This window comes from Salvelinus sp. IW2-2015, linkage group LG4q.2, assembly GCF_002910315.2.
Source record: "Salvelinus sp. IW2-2015 linkage group LG4q.2, ASM291031v2, whole genome shotgun sequence".
In the NCBI taxonomy this organism is placed as follows: domain Eukaryota; kingdom Metazoa; phylum Chordata; class Actinopteri; order Salmoniformes; family Salmonidae; genus Salvelinus; species Salvelinus sp. IW2-2015.
In genome coordinates this window covers 26146168-26165527 of record NC_036843.1, presented here as the reverse complement: position 1 = coordinate 26165527, position 19360 = coordinate 26146168, and the positions used below count along the sequence as shown (strand labels likewise).

Genomic DNA, 19360 nt, shown 5'->3' with positions numbered 1-19360 from the left:
CTCGTGAACATTCAATATCGTCTTGGTAAGAAAATCCAGTGTATATTTGGCCTTGTGTTTTAGGTTATTGTCCAGCTGAAAGGTGAATTTGTCTTCGTGTCTGTTGGAAAGCAGACTGAATCAGGTTTTCCTCTAGGATTTTTCCTGTGCTTCGCTCTCTTCCATTTTTCCCCCTATAAAGCTTTCTAGTCCTTGCCGACAAGCATACTCATAATATGATGCAGCAACCAACATGCTTGAAAATTTGGAAACATTAAGTGGTTCTCAGTGATGTGTTGGATTTGCCCCAAATATAACACTTTGTATTCTAACAGGATGCATGTTTTGGAATATTTTTATTCTGTACAGGCTTCCTCCTTTTCACTCTGTCATTTAGATTAGCATTGTGGAGTAACTACAATCCACCCAGTTTTCTCCTATCAGCCATTAAACTCTGGAACTGTTTTAAAATCCCCATTGGCCTCGTGGTGAAATCCCAGAGCGGTTCCCTTCCTCTCAGCAGCTGAGTTAGATAAGACACCTGTGTATTTTGTAGTGACTGGGTGTATTGATACACCATCCAAATGACTTCACTATTGAGCTAGCCTCGAGCTAGGCCAATCTCCCGGCTAGCCGAAGAGGTCCTCCGGCTAATTCTTATGCTACAATACATATTTTGCCAATTGGCCTGGACCTTTTTTTGCCGACACAGAGCCCTGCCAATCCATCACAACTGGTCTGCCGACATAATCGTCCGAGGCTAGCTAGCTGCAAACCGTGTGACTATTGGCTTACGTCGATCCCGGAGCAAACTCAAATCATTCCGGAGCTAGCCAGCTGAGGAGTTCCATCAGCCATTCCTGGGCTACAGTCACCTATCCGGACCCTTTTTTTAATATTTTTTTTAATTTTAATTTTTTCTTTTTTTAAATTATTATATATTTTTTTTGCTGCAGATACGGAGCACCACCGGGCCTTCACGACTGACTGCCGACGTTATCTGCCCGAGGGAGTTATCCAACTGGCACCTCCGTCCCGACGTTACCTGAACGCTSATCTGGGGCCCGCTAACCGTTAGCTGTCTTATCGGCTGCTATCTGAATAAGTATATCGGACAATTATTATTATTATTTATTTATTTWATTTTTTCTTGGGTCACTATATCTATTTTGCCAATTTGGATTGATCCCCTCTACCACACGGAACCCCACTAACCTACCGACGGAAACGCACGAGGTATCTACAAATAGACTTCCATACTATGCTATTTTGCTACCGATAGCCATCTACCCGGCCAGCTGTCTGGATCGCCGTGACCCCAACCAACCTCTACTCACTGGACCCTTATTGATCACTCGATTAAGCATGCCTCTCCTTAATGTAAATATGCCTTGTCCATTGCTGTTCTGGTTAGTGTTTATTGGCTTATTTCMCTGTAGAGCCTCTAGCCCTGCTCACTATACCATATCCAACCTCACAGTTCCACCACCCACATATGCGATGACATCACCTGGTTTCAATTATGTTTCTAGAGACAATATCTCTCTCGATCATCACTCAATACCTAGGTTTACCTCCACTGTATTCACATCCTACCATACCTTTGTCTGTACATTATTCCTTTAAGCTATTTTATCGCCCCAGAAACTTCCTTTTACTCTCTGCTCTAGAAGTTCTAGACGACCAATTCTCATAGCTTTTAGCCGTACCCTTATCCTACTCCTCCTCTGTTCCTCTGGTGATGTAGAGGTGAATCCAGGCCCTGCAGTACCTAGCTCCACTCCTATTCCCCAGCGCTCTCTTTTGATGACTTCTGTAACCGTAATAGCCTTGGCTTCATGCATGTTAACATTAGAAGCTCCTCCCTAAGTTTGTTTGTTCACTGCTTTAGCACACTCTGCCAACCCGGAGTTTTAGCCGTGTCTGAATCCTGGCTTAGAAAGACCACCAAAAATTCTGACATTTTCATCCCCAACTACAAGATTTTCAGACAAGATAGAACGGCCAAAGGGGGCGTGTTGCAATCTATTGCAAAGATTGCCTGCAGAGTTCTGTTGTACTATCCAGGTCTGTTCCAAACAATTTGAACTTCTACTTTTAAAAATCCACCTCTCTAAAAACAAGTCTCTCACCGTTGCCGCCTGCTATAGACCACCCTCTGCCCCCAGCTGTGCTCTGGACACTATATGTGAACTGATTGCCCCCCATCTATCTTCAGAGCTCGTGCTGCTAGCGACCTAAATTTTAACATGCTTAACACCCCAGCCACCCTACAATCTAAGCTTGATGCCCTCAATCTCACACAAATTATCAATGAACCTACCAGGTACCACCCCAATTCCGTAAACACGGGTACCCTCATAGATATCATCCTAACAAACTTGCCCTCCAAATACACCTCTGCTGTTTTCAACCAAGATTCTCAGCGATCACTGCCTCATTGCCTGCATCCGTAATGGGTCAGCGGTCAAACGACCTCCACTCATCACTGTATCAAAACTCCCTGAAACACTTCAGCGAGCAGGCTTTCTAACGACCTGGCCGAGGTATCCTGGAAGGATATTGATCTCATCCCGTCAGTAGAGGATGCCTGGACATTTTTTTTAAAATGCCTTCCTCACCATCTTGAATAAGCATGCCCCATTCAAGAAATTTAGAACCAGGAACAGATATAGCCCTTGTCTCTCCTGACCTGACTGCCCTTAACCAACAGAAAAACATCCTATGGCGTTCTGCATTAGCATCGAACTGCCCCCGTGATATGCAACTTTTCAGGAAGCTAGAAACCATATACACAGGCAGTTAGAAAAGCCAAGGCTAGCTTTTTCAAGCAGAAATTTGCTTCCTGCAACACAAATTCAAAAAAAGTTCTGGGACACTGTAAAGTCCATGGAGAATAAGAACACCTCCTCCCAGCTTCCAACTGCTCTGAAGATAGGAAACACTGTCACCACCGACAAATCCACTATAATTGAGAATTTCAATAAGCATTTTTCTACGGCTGGCCATGCTTTCCACCTGGCTACCCCTACCCCGGACACAAAGCACTGCCCTCCCCTCTGCTACTCGCCCAAGCCTTCCCCATTTCTCTTTCTCCCAAATACAGTCAGCTGATGTTCTAAAAGAGCTGCAAAATCTGGACCCTTACAAATCAGCCGGGCTAGATAATCTGGACCCTTTCTTTCTAAAACTATCGCTGAAATTGTTGCCACCCCTATTACTAGCCTTTTCAACCTCTCTTCTGTGTCGTCTGAGATTCCCAAAGATTGGAAAGCAGCTGCGGTTATCCCCCTCTTCAAAGGGGGGGACACTCTTGACCCTAACAGCTACAGACCTATATCTATCCTACCCTGCCTTTCTAAGGGCTTCGAAAGCCAAGTCAACAAACAGATTACCGACCATTTCGAATCCCACCATACCTTCTCCGCTATGCAATCTGGTTTCAGAGCTGGTCATGGGTGCACCTCAGCCACGCTCAAGGTCATAAACGATATCTTAACCGCCATCGATAGGAAACAATACTGTGCAGCCGTTTCATTGACCTGGCCAAGCTTTTGACTCTCAATCACCACATCCCCATCGGCAGACTCGACAGCCTTGGTTCTCTAATGATTGCCTCGCCTGGTTCACCAACTACTTCTCTGATCGAGTTCAGTGTGTCAAATCGGAGGGTCTGTTGTCCGGGCCTCTGGCAGTCTCCATGGGGGTGCCACAGGGTTCAATCTGGACCGACTCTCTTCTCTGTATACATCAATGATGTCGCTCTTGCTGCTGGTGATTCTCTGATCCACCTCTACGCAGACGACACTATCTGTATACTTCTGGCCCTTCTTTTGACACTGTGTTAACAACCCTCCAGGCGAGCTTCAATGCCATACAACTCTCCTTCCGTGGCCTCCAATGCTCTTAAATACAAGTAAAACTAAATGCATGCTCTTCAACCGATCGCTGCCTGCACCTGCCCGCCTGTCCAACATCACTACTCTGGACGGCTCTGACTTAGAATATGTGGACAACTACAAATACCTAGGTGTCTGGTTAGACTGTAAACTCTCCTTCCAGACTCACATCAAACATCTCCAATCCAAAGTTAAATCTAGAATTGGCTTCCTATTCCGCAACAAAGCATCCTTCACTCATGCTGCCAAACATACCCTTGTATAAAACTGACCATCCACCAATCCTCGACTTCGGTGATGTCATTTACAAAATAGCCTCCAAAACCCTACTCAATAAATTGGATGCAGTCTATCACAGTGCCATCCGTTTTGTCACCAAAGCCCCATATACTACCCACCACTGCGACCTGTACACTCTCGTTGGCTGGCCCTCGCTTCATACTCGTCGCCAAACCCACTGGTTCCAGGTCATCTACAAGACCCTGCTAGGTAAAGTCCCCCTTATCTCAGCTCGCTGGTCACCATAGCAACACCTACCTGTAGCACGCGCTCCAGCAGGTTTATCTCTCTGGTCACCCCAAAACCAATTCATCCTTTGGCCGCCTCTCCTTCCAGTTCTCTGCTGCCAATGACTGGAACGAACTACAAAAATCTCTGAAACTGGAAACACTTATCTCCCTCACTAGCTTTAAGCACCAGCTGTCAGAGCAGCTCATAGATTACTGCACCTGTACATAGCCCATCTATAATTTAGCCCAAACAACTACCTCTTACCTACTGTATTTATTTATTTATTTTGCTCCTTTGCACCCCATTATTTCTGTCTCTACTTTGCGCTTTCTTCCACTGCAAACCAACCATTCCAGTGTTTTAGTTTTATTTTACTTGCTGTGTTGTATTACTTCGCCACCATGGCCTTTTTATATTTTTATTTATTTATACATATATTTGTTTGCCTTCACCTCCCTTATCTACCTCACTTGCTCACATTGTATATAGACTTATTATTTTTTTTCACTGTATCATTGACTATATGTTTGTTTTACTCCATGTGTAACTATGTGTTGTTGTATGTGTCGAACTGCTTTGCTTTATCTTGGCCAGGTCGCAATTGTAAATGAGAACGTGTTCTCAATTTGCCTACCTGGTTAAATAAAGGTTAAATAAATAAATAAAATATGCTCAAAGGGATATTGAATATCTGCTTCTTTTGGGGGGGGGGGGGGTGTTGTTAAGAGTGCTGAATCCTTTCTGTATATACCTTCATAGTCTGTTCAATGCACAGATATAGATCAGTGACTTGTGATTCTTAGTCTTGCATAATGTAAGTTGAGTTCTGTCAGCATCTGGAAATATGCCCAGTTAAAATATCATATGCGTTCCTTGGGCATCTCTGAATGTAGCTGTGTAGTAATACACCATGTCATGTAGCATTAAGCAATATGCTCCGACACAACGGCTTGGAAGGACAACCTCTGCTGGTTCTGTGGTCCGTTTTCCTTACTGTATCTCTTGGCATAAGGTCAGGATTCAAACAAACACTGGAAGTCAGTTGCAGTGTAGACGTTTATCAAAGGGGATTTTTTTGCTTGAGCCCACATCCGCTGCAGTAACAGTAAATGTGATCTCCGTAAACGTCCTGAAAAATTGTCTTAAAATTGTCTGGGAAAATATCTCTCTCTGTGTGCAGGTCATTAATCTGCATTGGATTGAATCCCAAGGTATGCCTATCATAAAGCCTTGACGTGGGTGTTTGGGTCTGCAGCGCAGTAAGTTTCCTGCCGGGTCTCTGACGCAGCAGTCCTCCATAGGAATGAATGGAGTTCTACAATAGTTTAGGACAAAAATGACATGTTTTTAAGTCGTTGTTGTTGTTGTTGTTGTAGTGACAGTAACATAACATTCCAACAGATACAGTAAGGGAAAATAACCAAAGAACCAGCAGAGGTAGTCCTTCCAAGACAATACTTTAAGGAAAATGTTTTTATATATATTWATATTTTTTATATTCAGCTCACATAATATMATTTAAAAGTATGCATTAAGGTGTCTGTAATAGAACAAACGTGTAGAAAACGAATGTAGACATTAATACATATTTTACAATGGAAGTGTACCTCAATACAGCCCCCTGTCAGTCATCCGACACCATCAGTGCAATAAATCCTTTTCCTTTTATTTTAATTACTAGCCCTGTACATTAACAGCTATAAGTAGACCTACTATATAATATTGTAAAGACAAATATGTTAATGCATATTTCTGTCKGACGAGTACACTGGAGGTCAGGTTTTGAAGTGAACTACGCATTATGAATATAATTCCGGTCTCCTCTTGACTGTAATCCTCTTTCTGCATCTGCTCATCTGATAGTGTAGTTTGTGTATTGTGAGACAGTACCCGTCTGGCAAACAGATAAGTCTTGATACATTAATTTAACAGCAAAAATAGTGCACAATGTAGGTAATGGGGTGCAACCTTGCCATGCAGCCTCTGTGTGATGGTGTTTGAGGCCTGCTACAATGACTTTCTGTGTAATGGTGTCTGAGGCCTGCTACAATGACCTTGGTCAAGTTCCAACTACTCACTAATAATGGAGTCTCTCTTCCCCTCTCTTCTCTTCCCCTCTTCTCTTTCTCTCTCCTTCTTCCCTCCAGAGATATATTTATTAGGTTTGAGATGGGCCGTTTTAGCAGGGTTAGAGAGTGGATATAGTAGAGTGTTTTCAGTCAGTGGAGCAGAAAGCAGCCTCTAATACAGCTAGGGGCCATACTGCAGATCAAGCACCATTACTGGAATCCAGTCTGCACTCATCCGTTTCCACACATTAGTCTTGTTTTCATTTATTTATACTATGTATATTTCATAAGGTATTGAATTATTGGGGGGAGTTGAATCTTGGCGTGTATTTGTTTTATACTGAATAAGCTAAATAGAAGCCGGTATGTAAGCATCATTGTTTAAGTGGATAGATGAGTCATGAAATCTGTTKTTTTTTTTTACATGAACTAACATGACACTGAAACTCTTCTATCTTGTCCAGTAGTCAATTCCACGGTATCAGAGTGATGCGGAGACTGATTTGTCATGTTAAAATGTAGGCCTATGTCAAAGCAAAACCAATGATTGCAAAGTTATCCGTAACTCTATACACAAGGACAACTTTTAACAATTTCCCACTGAACCTTTCACAAAAACACATTTACTTGAACAGTGCAGATGCAAATTGTGGTTACAGAATGATTTGTGATCGTGCCTTTGATTTATTTCTATATATATATTTTTAAACCTATACAATACAAACGGCCGGTCTGGTCAGTGGGTGCACCCGCCCTGAGAGGCCGGCCAGGCCTGCCCCCGGCCCAAATAGATTTTCCAAGGGCGAGAGAAACCAGGGCATGGAAGCGAGTGCACCCATAACTACCAAGACCAGCAGACACACCGCTCACAGCATGCAACTACCCTAACTACCAGGACCAGCAGACACACCGCTCACAGCATGAAACTACCCATAACTACCAGACCAGCAGACACACCGCTCACAGCATAAACTACCCATAACTACCAGGACCAGCAGACACACCGCTCACAGCATACAACTACCCATAACTACCAGGACCAGCAGACACACCGCTCACAGCATGAAACTACCCATAACTACCAGGACCAGCAGACACACCGCTCACAGCATGAAACTACCCATAACTACCAGGACCAGCAGACACACCGCTCACAGCATGAAACTACCCTTAACTACCAGGACCAGCAGACACACCGCTCACAGCATGAAACTACCCATAACTACCAGGACCAGCAGACACACCGCTCACAGCATGAAACTACCCATAACTACCAGGACCAGCAGACACACCGCTCACAGCATGAAACTACCCATAACTACCAGGACCAGCAGACACACCGCTCACAGCATGAAACTACCCATAACTACCAGGACCAGCAGACACACCGCTCACAGCATGAAATTATCCATAACTACCAGGACCAGCAGACACACCACTCACAGCATGCAACTACCCATAACTACCAGGACCAGCAAACACAACTGCTCACAGCATGAACTACCCTTAACTACCAGGACCAGCAGACACACCACTCACAGCATGCAACTACCCTTAACTACCAGGACCAGCAGACACACCGCTCACAGCATGAAACTACCCAAACTACCAGGACCAGCAGACACACCGCTCACAGCAGAAACTACCCTTAACTACCAGGACAGCAACACACCGCTCACAGCATGAAACTACCCATAACTACCAGGACCAGCAGACACACCCTCACAGCATGAAACTACCCATAACTACCAGGACCAGCAGACACACCGCTCACAGCATGAACTACCCATAACTACCAGGACCAGCAGACACACCGCTCACAGCATGAAACTACCCATAACTACCAGGACCAGCAGACACACCGCTCACAGCATGAAACTACCCATAACTACCAGAACCAGCAGACACACCGCCTCACAGCATGAAACTACCCATAACGTACCAAAACCCATTTCAGACACACCGCTCACAGCATGAAACTACCCATAACTACCAGGACCAGCAGACACACCGCTCACAGCATGAAACTACCCATAACTACCAGAACCAGCAGACACACCGCTCACAGCATGAATCCAAACCACAAAACATAAATGGTGAAACACAAAACATGCAATAACCCCATCCCCACCCTCACCCCTGATTGGAGGACCGCAAAAATGTATACTGTACATTTGTGTATATAATTATTCCAACACTCCTCAATTTCACCCTTCAGACAGCCACAGATCAATCCACCTTTCCAAATAAATCATCATTCTACCATTTTTTTTATCACAATACATCCCCTCATTCTCCCATGTYTCACTAGGGACTTGAACCTCCCCATCTGCAACATTTCTGTCCAAATGTCCCCCAAAATAAACAGTTTATCCAAGAGCACAATGATATTTTCTGTTAAATGACTGGTCCTTCAAGTCCCCCAGCAATACAGTTTACATGTCCAACCTCACCCTGATATTATGGCATAACAACCATACCTGGACCTGAYTCCAAAAACAAGCCAGCRATGGAGTGTGTCAAAAGAGATGCTCTATTGATTCTGGTTCTGCAAGACGGTCTGCACCGGTCTGACTGTTGAATATCCCAAATACTGAGCAWTCTTTTTGTAGCTAGAGTTTTATATAATAGTTTAAATTGAAAATAACATTTATGCATAATTTGTTTTGAATTTCAGTTCATAAACCTGATGCCATGGTATTGGGACATCGCAATCTGTTTAATTTTATGCGGAACCCTCTTGATCGTAAGTGAAATTGACACGTTTTACGATTGATATTAGTCATTTATGATTTTTATTTGGTGGCAGACAAACGAATTAATTCCTTTCTCTTAATTAAGTAATTGCCTTTTCCATTTTTGTGGCAGCKCTGCAATGAGTTGGTTATAATTTTGTATTGAGCATACATCTCCACACACCTGAATTAATTGGTTGTATGACAATTTTACCGTCGTTGTTTACAATGTAATTCATAAACGTGAAACCTTATACATTCTCCAAGAAAATTGGTTTATCCTCTATCAGTACGTTGGAGTTTAGTCACATTATAGCTTMATTTAAAAATGATACTTTTTGAACAGGGTTCCATTGTCAAYCCACCATAAAATGGATCGTTTTTCATCTGTATAACAGCAAGCGCCCCCTTTTTAAACATTTGGATATGCCTCTTAGTAGCCTACTGGAAAACCAGTTTGGATTTAGATTCTGTATAATAGAAGCTTAATGCCTTAATATTTAGTAGTTCTAGCCCTCAACTCATATTCATTATACAAATATACCTGTTTAACTTTATCTGGTTTTTCCTTCCAAATAAAATATTTTTTTGCTCACAACATGAAAAAAACTTTCTCCTGAATAGATAAGTAAAGTGTGATGTCACTAAATAATGAATCAGTGTAATTTTCCCTTAGATSGACAGGTGTTTCCCTTTTTCATGGTTTCAAGATCCTAGCTATTTTGTTAAGTTTTCTGTCTGTTTYTTGCAAGATCAGGCAACTTTTCAGGAACGTGTACACCACCAAGCACATCAACTGCACCCTCCACCCATTTAATTGGAAAACCACATAGTTATTTAACGAGTTAGTCTTTGAGACCCAATCTGTCATGTAGTACACTTGTCATTTTATTTACATTTTACCTTTATTTAACTAGGCAAGTCAGTTAAGAACAAATTCTTATTTTCAATGACGGCCTAGGAACAGTGGGTTAACTGCCTTGTTCAGGGGCAGAACGACAGATTTTTACCTTGTCAGCTCGGGGATTCGATCTTTCGTTTACTAGTCCAACGCTCTAACCACTAGGCTACCTGCCGCCCCAACATTACTGTTAGGTTTTAATTCTGATGTGCCATTTCTGTTACCAAACTTTGCATGAGGTATGAAGTAAAACAAATATATAATAATTGTGGATATTGTTAAAAGTAGTCCTTGTGCATAGAGTTGTATGTTTTTTTTTTTTTTTTTTTACTTTGCAATCATGGTTTTTGTTTTCACATTTTTAAGTGAAAAATCTGAGTCAGCATCACTCTGTTACCATGGAATTGCCCTTAAGGTCACACCAGTTTCTGTTCAAGCCCCTGGGAAGATGTTGATTTTAGAATGTAATTAACTTCTGAGTCGTCTCTGTATGCATCTTTGTATTCTTCAGGTTACCCTCCAAAGGATAATTCTGATTATACTGTTATCGTGTGTGGTGTACTATATCGGTGGAAATGGAAATTGTGAAAGTGGAAATTAACACTCACACTTGAGTCAATGATAGTGTTTTAGCACCCAATATTTCAGTTACTGTGTGCTGTTATCAGTTTGACTTGGACTGAAATAGGTACCGGTGCTCTTTTTGGGTGCCTGTACTGTTTACATTTAAGTTGCAGGAGCTCCACAATACTTTTAAGCTAATATTCTATAAGAGGAACAAGAGCTCAAGCAGGAGAACATGTGAGGTGCCGGAACTCAGCTCTGGTGAGATCCTGCCCAAGTCAAACACTGGCTGGTATCCTCTGATGACGACAGTGTTTTGTAGAAAGCACATGGGGATGTCATGGCAAATGGAAATTGTGAGTGGAGCTAGGCTACCCTATATTTACAGATGTGTTCAGGGGCTAGCACAAAGTATTAGCCTCTAACTACTACTGGTCATATGAAGGCTCTTTTAGTAATTGTTTTTCTTCCMAAAAATTATTTAAAAAAAAAWATACTCCCCAGTTCAACAACAAAGCATCACCGATTCTGAGGTGAATCACAATTAAATAACTGTGTTTCCCTTTTGGCTTGGATTTGCCTCGGTGATTTGTCCACTTTGATTTGCGATGTAGATTTATGAACTATAACGTCTGTTTTGTATAGTGCCTTTAGTTTTGTCGGTTCTGGAAAATAGGTCACGTTGGGTTTATAGCCAATACATTAAATATCACAGGAGGCTGCTGATTGGAGGAAGGCTCACAATAATGTCTGGAATGGAGTGAATGGAATGGTATCAAACACACRGAAACCACGGAAACCATGTGTTTTGAGTTTGATTACAACTCCTTTCAGTCCTTCCCAGCCATCACTATGAACCCGTCTTATGAATGTAACATGTACCAGGAGAGCTTTCTTTCTAGTGGCGTTGTGACTCGAACACAATGGAACATCATCTCTGTCTTCTCTGATGCGTTGCCCCAGGCACAGTTTACATTGAGATTGGAAAGTACGACAGACACGGTAAAAAGTAATATAGCCTAAACATGAATCGACGGATCTGTCAACTGCTGTATGGTATAGCGCTAATAACCCTGTTTTTGTAATTCGGTGCATTCGCTTTAGCTTGCCTGAGGCACTGGGTGGGAGAAGTTAGCATATTTTAGACAACCCCATTGGCCCTAATGTGTAAACTCTGCCAAGGGCACTGGGCAAGCGGAAACTACTCTCTACCGAAGCTAGAGCGACTGTGGGAAGATAATATTGTCATTAGATTGGGGGMTATTTCACCATAGCCCCTTTCTTGATACACTGCTAAGCAGTCTCCAATCCTTTGTGCATTTTGGGCAAGTAAAAGAGCGCAGCAAGACACGGATACTGTATATGTGTAAATATAGTGCCGGATTTGGCTGTGAGCTAGTGAATGGATAAGAGAGACATGTTGAGTGAAGATGTAATACAGCCAAGCAGATGCTTCAGAATGTTACTTACTGTCTAGGAGATTATCTCTGTGTTGCTAATCCCATCTGTGTGATATGCTGGCACTTTTAGTCTGTTCCACTGCAGGGCATACAGTATGGATTAAATCTCTATGCCACTGTGTTAATCTTTGATTCTCTGAACTTTAAACTTTGCACATTGACTGTCCATTTTATTTAACCAATGACAGTTTACACTGACATTGGTTAAATACAGAGTACTGTATGTTTGCCTGACTTGCCTAGTGAAATAAAGGTAAAAAMAWTKTTTGTTGTTGAGTTGAACAATATCTCAATATCTTCTCCAGCTAATTCCATCAGTCCCAATTTGCTGTCAGAGGCTCCCCCACACACAGAGCCATAGTGTCTTGGATAGATCAGATCTGAACAGGTCGTTGGGACTAGAGGGTCGTTGGATGGATCTTAAAACGGGCGCTCGGTCATAATTGTGTAGCTGGTCTTGCCTACTTGAATGGACTGAGAGGGTCTGTCAACATGACTGGAGGTGCTTCCAAGACCAGCTTTCATGTTGTAATAACATCACTCCGACAGCCTCGGGCACCACATGGCCAATTACACAAGCTGAAAGCAAAAGGTCAGAGATCCCTTGTGCACAAAATGCATCATATTATTGTGACCTACTTTAACGTTCTTCCGGAGCTGCGTCTGAAATGGCTTCCTATTCCCTATATAGTGCACTACTTTTGACCAGAGTCATATGGGCCTTCGTCAAAAGTAGTGCACTATATAGGAAATATGGTACTGTTTTGGACACACCCCTTCTGCTCTTTTAGTCTACACATCCTTCTCCACACAGCTGGAACACTCTGACGCTTCGTCCATGTTTTGAATTGACCATGACAAGTCGTATGACACTTGCTGGATACAGCAGTGTAGATCCACGTGTAATGAACTGTAAGCTGAGGCTAGGCTGTAGGCTGTAGGCTGTAGGCTGTAGGCTGAGGCTAGGCTGTAGGCTGTAGGCTGCGCCTTACAATGTGTGTGTTTATCTATTGGGTCCATTCTGACATGCGTACTAAGCAATATGTTGGCTATTCATAGTTGCAAAATTAAATAGAAATACTGGAATGCATTTTCTTTTTAGCCCTATTGGTGTTTGTTTTGTGATGGGCTGTAAATCTTATGTTTTAGACAATGCCAACCATGCATAACATTATCACTTAAAGAAGGGCAAAGGGCAAACACTTTTCATAAGCTGAGCTTCTTGTGCTATTTTGTTTGCATTCCTACAATTTCACCAAGATTCTTGTCGCCATGTTCATCATGGATGCTGTGGGTGTGTAGCGGTTACTTCAATGCTCTTGGCGTCATTATAGATTGTTAATCTGAAACCTATGTTTGTTTATTTAATGTATAGCACACAATCCCGGAAAATCCCCCAAAATAAATAAAAAATAAATGATGTATGCGCCGCTGCTAAATGCATATAGGGGAAACACCTAGACTCAGCAAAAAATGAAACGTCCTGTCACTGTCAACTGCGTTTATTTTCAGCAAACTTAACATATATGAACAAAACAAGATTCAACAACTGAGACATAAACTGAACATGTTCCACAGACATGTGACTAACAGAAATGGAATAATGTGTCCCTGAACAAAGGGGGGGTCAAAATCAAAAGTAACAGTCAGTATCTGGTGTGGCCACCAGCTGCGTTAAGTACTGTAGTGCATCTCCTCCTCATGGACTCCACCAGATTTGCCAGTTCTTGCTGTGAGATGTTACCCCACTCTTCCACCAAGGCACCTGCAAGTTCCCAGACATTTCTGGGGGGAATGGCCCTAGGCAACCTGCCTAAATGACTACAGACCCGTAGCACTCACGTCCGTAGCCATGAAGTGCTTTGAAAGGTTGGTAATGGCTCAAATCAGCACCATTATCCCAGAAACCCTAGATCCACTCCAATTTGCATACCGCCCAAACAGATCCACAGATGATGCAATCTCTATTGCACTCCACACTGCCCTTTCCCACCTGGACAAAATAAACACTTATGTGAGAATGCTATTCATTGACTACAGCTCAGCGTTCAACACCATAGTACCCTCAAAGCTCATCACTAAGCTAAGGATCCTGGGACTAAACACCTCCCTCTGCAACTGGATCCTGGACTTCCTGACGGGCCGCCCCCAGGTGTTGAGGGTAGGTAGCAACACATCTGCCACGCTGATCCTCAACACTGGAGCTCCACAGGGGTGCGTGCTCAGTCCCCTCCTGTACTCCCTGTTCACCCACAACTGCATGGCCAGGCACGACTCCAACACCATCATTAAATTTGCAGACGACACAACAGTGGTAGGCCTGATCACAGACAACAACGAGACAGCCTATAGGGAGGAGGTCAGAGACCTGGCTGTGTGGTGCCAGAATAACAACCTATCCCTCAACGTAGCCAAGACTAAGGAGATGATTGTGGACTACAGGAAAAAGAGGACCGAGCACCACCCCATTCTCATCGACGGGGCTGTAGTGGAGCAGGTTGAGAGCTTCAAATTCCTTGGTGTCCACATCAACAACAAACTAGAATGGTCCAAACACACCAAGACAGTCATGAAGAGGGCACGACAAAGCCTATTCCCTCTCAAAAAGATTTGGCATGGGTCCTGAGATCCTCAAAAGGTTCTACAGCTGCAACATCGAGAGCATCCTGACTGGTTGCATCACTGCCTGGTAYGGCAATTGCTCGGCCTCTGACCACAAGGCACTACAGAGGGTAGTGCGTACGGCCCAKTACATCACTGGGGCAAAGCTGCCTGCYGTCCAGGACCTCTACACCAGGCGGTGTCAGAGGAAGGCCCTAAAAATTGTCAAAGACCCCAGCCACCCCAGTCATAGACTGTTCTCTCTACTACCGCATGGCAAGCGGTACCGGAGTGCCAAGTCTAGGACAAAAAGGCTTCTCAACAGTTTYTACCCCCAAGCCATAAGACTCCTGAACAGGTAATCAAATGGCTACCCGGACTATTTGCATTGTGTGCCCTCCCAACCCCTCTTTTTTACTCTGCTGCTACTCTCTGTTTACCGTATATGCATAGTCACTTTGATTATACATTCATGTACATACTACCTCAATTGGGCCGACCAACCAGTGCTCCCGCACATTGGCTAACCGGGCTATCTGCATTGTGTCCCACCACCCGCCAACCCCTCTTTTTACACTTCTGCTACTCTGTGTTCATCATATATGCATAGTCACTTTAACCATATCTACATGTACATACTACCTCAATCAGCCTGACTAACCGGTGTCTGTATATAGCCTCGCTACTTTTATAGCCTCGCTACTGTATATAGCCTGTCTTTTTACTGTTGTTTTATTTCTTTACCTACCTATTGTTCACCTAATACCTKTTTTGCACTATTGGTTAGAGCCTGTAAATAAGCATTTCACTGTAAGGTTGTATTCGGCGCACGTGACAAATAAACTTTGATTTGATTGTAAATGAGAACTTGTTCTCAACTAGCTTACCAGGTTAAATAAAGGTGAAATAAAAATTAAAATATAAAATTTTTGATAACCCAACACCACAGAGCCATTCTGTTAACCCATCCAATCCCCACAACAGCTCTTGAGCCATATGAACCCTCAGCACTTAACCCTTGACACTAGGCTCAGTCAAGAGAACAGAGAATGCCTCGCCTCTCTGCCCACTATGCTCTTTCTGTAGATGGAGAAAGTGAAAAGGAGCAGGTTGTTTGTCATGAGTCTTCGGCTTTTAATTAAAAATTTATAGTCTATTTATTTTTTATTAATTTATTTTTTAAAAATTTTTTAATTTTATTAAGATATTTAATATCTTTTTTTTTTACTTTTTTTTAATTTTAAATTAGACTAAATTTATACTTATTATATTATTTTTATTCTTCTTTATTTAAATTGTTTATTTAATATTTACTTTAAATTATTTATTTTATTTATTATTATCAAATTATATATTAATTTATAAAATACTTTGTATTTAATATTTAATTAATCATTATTTTTTCTTATATTTATATATATTCTTTGTCTATTATTTTTTTACTATTATTCTATTAATATTTTAACTTTCTTTATTTATTTATGATTTATATAAAATATGTAAATTAATAAAAATTTAATATATTAATTTAAATAACTAAAAACATTTATATCTATTTATTTATATTTATATACTTGGGAATTAATATCTTTTATATAAATTTTTATACATAATTAATAATTAAAAATTATAAATTTTAAAATAAATAACTGATGGACCCAAGAAAGGGAATCCCGGATCAGTGGGGAGGCTGAGCAGCCAGCCTGTGTATTCAGATTTACACAGTGTGCTCCACAATGGACATAGAGGGCTAATGGCTGCTGCCTTCTCACAATTGCCTGTGCACCTGTGTATTTTCCTGCCATGTTTGAGGCACCATCGAACTCTGCCCACGTAAGCCAAACATGGGCAAATTGAGCCTCACAAACTTCAGTTGCCACTTTCGCAATGCCCTCGCCTGTTGTCTCCGACACCCTGTATAGCCCAATAAACTCCTCGTGAGGGACAAGGTCATGGTCAATATAATGCAAAAAGACACTCTCCTGTTCAGCACCAGAGACATCTTGAGTACCATCAACAATTAATGCAAAATTGTACAATCGGAAGAGACCTAATCTCAGCTGCAATGCCTCGAATGATTGTAATGGCCATGATGTTCAGAATTTCATTCTGTGCTTTGGGCCTCTTGAAACGTCAACACTCTGTTGGCAAGAGTTTGCGGTTCAAAAATTGTGGGTGTGGCTGATATGGTTTGTGCCATCACTGAAGGTAACTGGACAATGCTGTGCCACTGTCCCCTATACTGGTGCTGCTGGCAACAAGGGTGACACCTGGTCCTGCCGTGGCTGTGACATTGTTCTCTGAAGTCCTCCTCCCTGGCTCTTCCCTTTCACCACCCCTCACTGACTCAGTCTGTCTCCTAGAAAAGAAAAAGGTGTTTGCCGTACTCCTAACTACCGGTACCCAAAACTACCACAATTAATCACAACAACAATACCATTACCATAAACAAATCTTAGTTTAGTCATCAGTTTAAGTTGAGAGCGCGGTATCCATGGCATTTTCCAATTATGTCCCTATTTTACAAGTTAAAAAAATTGAGAACCTTCATAATGTTGCCAAAACAAAGACTCAACAAAACTTACCTGAGACTCCCTGTCCCTGCCTATCTGTCCCCAGCTCTGCTGTCTGTGGTGCCATCTGTTGCCTGCTCTGCCATCTGTTGCCTGCTCTGCCTAATGACATCATTGTGAAACATTCCATTAGCATTTCACTTCTTTCTTATGAACATTTTATCAACTCGTCTTTGAGATATTAGGCTACTAGAGTTCTTACTTTGCGTTTTGGTGTACTGAAAAATACTCTGATGTCCGTCTTTTTACTTTTTTCTGCCATTTTTCTACCTGGCTGGCGTGGCTGGCCGGTCTAGCTGCACACACACACATTTACACAACATATCTACAACCTTTTCTAATTTTAATATAGTTTGTTTCATATTGGCTGGCTTCCAACAATAGCTGAATTTGTAAAGCTAGCGAGCACCAATTCCGTTTCTGTGGTGTTTGCCTATATCAAAAAAAAAAAAAGGTGAAATAAAATAAATTTTAAAAAGTTCACTAGCGACAATTTAGCTTTTGCAACGAGACCATTAAATATATTTAAGACAATGGTATAAGAGAGTGTAGTTCTGTTCAGTTTGGACTTCAGTTCATCGCTAACCTTATCACAGGACTTTGAAGCACTACAGCTGCATGCTGATCTTGGAATAAACTAACGAAGCAAAGATTCCATCTTTGACGACGCCACATTAATGGAATAGGTACTAGCTAGCTTGTTAATGTTTGCTTTTAGTTTGCGCGCTAGCTCTGCAAATTCAGCTAGTGTGTGAAACCCTGCAACATAAAATGTAAACATTGCTATGGCGCGATTGACTGGATAACCTCACGTCAGTTACGTACATGTGCCTTTCGACAGTAGATACGAACCCTCTATTACCTTGCCAGCTAAAGAACTGGCAGTGGATCAAAACCATGTTGAGGCAAAGGGCGGGTGGTCGCAATCTTTTGAAACTTAAAAAGGCGCTATTAAGTTCTATAATCAGCACAACTGCTTTCATTGCGTATTATTAATATTATTGAAAATTACATAGTTATGTTTACAGTGATAGATGGGGGGGACAAATCATATTTTTTCCCAGGATGGGGGGTCGTGTCCCCCCGTCCCCCCTGGGATTTCCGCCTATGCGTGTATGTGGGGATGGCCTCTGTAGTGTGTGTGTGCGTGGAACGGGCTCAGTGTAACGTGTAACGTGTGTGTGGGGGACGGCCTCAGTGTAACGTGTGTGTGTGGGGACGCCTCAGAGTAACGTTGTGTGTGTGGAACGGGCTCAGTGTAACGTGTGTGTGTGTGGAACGGGCTCAGTGTAACGTGTGTGTATGGGGACGGCCTCAGTGACGTGTGTGTGTGGGACGGTCTCAGTGTAACGTGTGTGTGGAACGGCTCAGTGTAACGTGTGTGTGAACGGGCCAGTGTAACGTGTGTGTGGGACGGCCTCAGTAACGTGTGTTTGTGTGTGTGGGGACGTCTCAGTGTAACGTGTGTGTGGGGACGGTCTCAGCGTAACGTGTGTGTGGGGACGCCTCAGGTAACGTGTGTGTGGGGACGCCTCAGGTAACGTGTGTGTGTGGACGGCCTCAGTTGAACGTCTGTGGACGGCCTCAGTGTAACGTGTGTGGGGACGGCCAGTGAACGTGTGTGGGACGGCCTCAGTGTAACGTGTGTGGGGACGGCCTCAGTGTAACGTGTGTGGGACGGCCTCAGTGTAACGTGTGTGGGGACGGCCTCAGTGTAACGTGTGTGGGGACGGCCTCAGTGTAACATGTGTGTGTGTGGGGACGGCTCAGTGTAACATCGTGTGTGTGGACGCCTCATGTTAATGTGTGTGTGTGGGACGGCCTCAGTGTAACGTGTGTGTGTGGGGACGCCTCAGTGTGTGTGTGTGTGTGGGACGGCTCAGTGTAACGTGTGTGTGTGTGGGGACGGCCTCAGTGTAACGTGTGTGTGTGTGGGACGGCCTCAGTTGACGTGTGTGTGTGGAGACGGCCTCAGTGTAACGTGTGTGGGACGCCTCAGTGTAACGTGTGTGGGGGACGGCTCAGTGTAACGTGTGTGGGACGGCCTCAGTGTAACGAGTGTTTGAGTC

At 42.9% G+C, this 19360-nt stretch overlaps 1 protein-coding gene and 1 long non-coding RNA gene across 4 annotated transcripts in view; one reads left to right on the top strand and one right to left on the bottom strand.

Annotated features, from left to right (window-relative positions):
* LOC111963534 (uncharacterized) overlaps window positions 1–12220 on the bottom strand; it is a 29895-nt gene extending 17675 nt beyond the window's left edge. For all 3 annotated transcript variants that reach the window (XR_002896307.2, XR_011479811.1, XR_011479812.1), the window contains exon 1: window positions 12128–12220. This is a non-coding gene — a long non-coding RNA (uncharacterized lncRNA). The remainder of the gene's footprint in view (window positions 1–12127) is intronic.
* LOC111963076 (SAM and SH3 domain-containing protein 1-like) overlaps window positions 1–19360 on the top strand; it is a 150823-nt gene that overhangs the window by 22014 nt on the left and 109449 nt on the right.